Raw genomic sequence first — 3814 nt, forward strand, 5'->3', positions numbered from 1 at the left:
GAGACTGAATAGTTGGAAGTCTACTGGGGCAACTGCAGTCATTTTGGACCTGTATGGCATAGATGTCTGCCTACACCTGCAGCTCCATCCCTGCCCCAAGAAGGGAAGTTTGGGCATGACTTCATCAGTTTCTTCAGACAAGTACAGTCTAGGGCTGTATAACTTGGATTATTATACATGACTGTGGCTCTGTCCCTACCCCTGGCAGAATAGAAAGATGGGAGAATCTTCATGGTCCCCAGGGCAATGCAGGCAGCTTGAGCTTCCACAGCTTACAGCACCAACTACATCCAAGCTCCTCCTACAAAACCAGCAAGGAAGAAATGGTAAAAGCCCTAAAGGGAGAAACTACCCAGAATAAAAACATCTATTAAGCCAGATGCCAAGATACCAAAAAACAAAAAACCCCAACCAACCAACCAAAAAAAAAAACCTCGAAAAACAAAAAACTACAATCCATACCAAGAAACAGGAAGATATGGCCCAGTTAAAGGAAAAAGGTATGCTTCCAGATGACATAAAGAAGTTGAGACAATTAATCATAGATGTTCAAACAAATCTCCTAAATAAATTCAATGAGATGGCTAAAGAGATTAAGGATAGTAAGAAGACATTGAATGAGCACAAAGAAGAATGTGAAAACATACATAGAAAAATAGCAGATCTTATGGGAATGAAAGGAGTAATAAATGAAATTAAAAATATACTGGAGTCATATAACAGTAGATTTGAGGAGGCAGAAGAAAGGATTGATGAGCTTGAAGACATGGCCTCTGAAAGCAAACATACAGAAGAACACAAAGAAAAGAATGGAAAAAAATTGATCAAGGTTTCAGGGAACTAAATGACAGCAAGAGATATGCAAACATATATGTCATGGGTGCCCCAAAAGGATAAGAGAAAGGAAAAGGAGAAGAAAGAATATTTGAAGAAATAATGGTAGAAAATCTCCCAACTCTATTGAAAGACATAGATGTCTGTGTCCAGGAAGCACAATGTACTCCCATCTGAATAAATCTAAATAGACCAACACTGAGACACATACTAATCAGAATGTCAAATGCAAAAAACAAAGGGAATTCTGAGAGCAGCAAGAGAAAAGTAATGCATCACATGTAAGGGATACCCAATAAGATTAAATGCAGATTTCCCATCAGAAACCATGGAGGCAAGAAGACTGTGGTATGCTATATTTAAGATACTGCAAGAGAAAAACTTCCAGCCAAGTATCTTATATGTGGCAAGAATGTCTTTCAAAAATGATGGTGAATTTAGAATATTCACAGAGAAACAGAAACTGAGTGAGTTTATAACAAAGAAACTAGACTTGCAGGAAATATTAAAGGGTGTGCTACAATCTGAAAAGAAAAGATAGGTGAGGGAGACTTGGAAGAGTGTCTAGAAATGCAGATTCTATCAGTAAAAGTAACTTAAAGTCTCAAAAGAGTGGTGAAAATAAAACATGGCAGATAAAACCCAAAGTCAAAATGAGTGAAATAAGAACAGACTTTACAGATGTAACATTGAGTATTAATGGATTAAACTCTTCAATTAAAAGACAGAGACTGGCAAAATGGATAAGAAAACATGGGCCATTTTTATGTTGTCTGCAAGAGCGTCACCTTAGACCCAAGGATACGAATGGATTGAAAGTGAAAGGCTGGTCCTCCACCCCATGGCATCCCCAGGTGGCTCCTCCTTCTCTCTGTCACCAGCTGTGGGCATGGGGGATGTCAGAGCTGCCTGCATGGAAACTGGGGCCAGGCACAGGAGGCGGAAGTAGCGCCCAGGACCGCCGGGCCGTCATTGGGCTCCGCCAACTACCTCAGCCATGGACGCATCCCTGGAGAAATTAGCAGATCCTACATTAGCTGAAATGGGAAAAAACTTGAAGGAAGCAATGAAGATGCTAGAGGACAGTCAAAGAAGAACAGAGGAAGAAAATAAAAACAAGCTCAAAGCAGGGGACATTCCAGAGCCACTGCAGGGCAGTGGACAAGATATGATGAGCATCCTCCAGTTAGTTCAGAACTTGATGCATGGAGATGAAGATGAGGGGCCCCAGAGTTCCCGAATCCAGAATATTGGAGAACAAGGTCATATGGCTTTGTTGGGCCATAGTCTGGGAGCTTATATTTCAACTTTGGACAAAGAGAAACTGAGAAAACTTAACAACTAGGATAGTTTCAGATACTACCTTATGGCTATGCAGAATTTTCAGGTATGAAAATGGCTGTGCTTATTTCCATGAAGAAGAAAGAGAGGGACTTACAAAGATCTGTAGGCTTGCCATTCATTCTCACTGTGAAGACTTTGTAGTGGATGGATTTAATGTATTATATAACAAAAAACCTGTTATATACCTTAGTGCTGCTGCTAGGCCTGGCCTGGGCCAATACCTTTGTAATCAGCTTGTCTTGCCCGTTCCCTGCTTATGTCATGTGCCCTGTAACACTATGTTTGGATCTCAACATCAAATGTGTGTTGCTTTCTTGGAGAAACTGATTAAAGATGATACAGAACGAGGAAGACTGTCCCTATTGCTTGTTGCAAATGCTGGAACTGCCGCAACAGGACACACAGATAATGGCGTCTGGCTTCACGTGGAGGGTGTGAATCTGGCAACACTGGCTCTAGGAAATGTCTCCTTATCAGTGCTGGCTGCAACCAAATGTGATAGCATGACGTTGACTCCTGGCCTGTGGCTGGGCTTGCCAGCTGTTCCTGCAGTTACACTTGACTTTAGTCACCAGTCTTACATCAAATAAACCAGCAGACAAACTCTGTGCCTTGCCATTGTGGTTATCTTTACAATACTTGGGACTTGATGGGACTGTGGAGAGAATAAAGCATGCTTGTCAACTGAGTCAGCGGTTACAAGAAAGTTTGAAGAAAGTGAAGCACTTCAAAGTCTTGATAGAAGATGAGCTTAGTTCTCCGGTAGCGGTGTTCAGATTTTTCCAGGAATTATCAGGCTCAAGGTCTGACCCAATGCTTAAGGCTGTACCAGTGCCCAATATGGTGCCTTCAGCAGCTGGCCAGGAGGGACACTCCTGTGATGCACAGAATTGCTGGCTGGGAGAACAGCTGAAACAGCTGGTGCCTGCAAGTGGCCTCACTGTCATGGATCTGGAGGTCGAGGGCGTGTGTGTGCTTCAGCCCTTTGATGACAGCAGCAGTTTTAGGAACTCAGGGAGAGGATGTGGATGGCTCGTAGCCTGCCTAAGAGCAAGCTGCAGGTCCTGACCTGTACCTTCCAGCTGAGAGAAGAGTTCAAGCAGGAAGTGGAAGGAACAGTTGGTCTTTTATACGTGGATGACCCCAACTGGCCTGGAATAGGGGATGTCAGATATGAACATGCTAATGATGATAAAAGCTGTTTGAAATCAGATCCTGAAGGAAAAAAATTCCTGCTGGACTCCTGAAAAAGTTAAATGAACTGGAATCTGGCCTTACATTTAAAATGGGCCCTGTGTATAAAAGTATGAAGAGCTGTATTTACATTGGCATGGCAAGCAACGGCGTAGATGTTGCCGAACTAGCAGAGACCATTGCAGTTGCAGCCAGAGAAATTGAGGAAAACTCAAGGCTGCTGGAAAATGTGACAGAAGTCATTTGGAAAGGAATTCAGGAAGCTCAGGTTCAACTGCAAAAGGTAAATGAGGAATGACTTCTGGAAGGAGTGTTACGGCAGATCCCCGTAGTAGGATCTGTGCTGAATTGGTTTTCTCTGGTACAAGCTTCACAGAAGGGAAGGACTTTTAACTTAACAGCAGGCTCTCTGGAGTCCACAGAACACACATATGTTTCTAAA

The 3814-nt window shown here is 42.7% G+C and overlaps 1 pseudogene; it reads left to right on the top strand.

Moving 5' to 3' along the window:
• The first annotated feature begins 1810 nt into the window (after positions 1-1810).
• Positions 1811-3591, top strand: LOC101429141 (pyridoxal-dependent decarboxylase domain-containing protein 1 pseudogene; annotated as a pseudogene).
• The last annotated feature ends 223 nt before the right edge of the window (positions 3592-3814 follow it).

The sequence above is a fragment of the Dasypus novemcinctus genome, chromosome 3, assembly GCF_030445035.2.
Source record: "Dasypus novemcinctus isolate mDasNov1 chromosome 3, mDasNov1.1.hap2, whole genome shotgun sequence".
Lineage (NCBI taxonomy): Eukaryota > Metazoa > Chordata > Mammalia > Cingulata > Dasypodidae > Dasypus > Dasypus novemcinctus.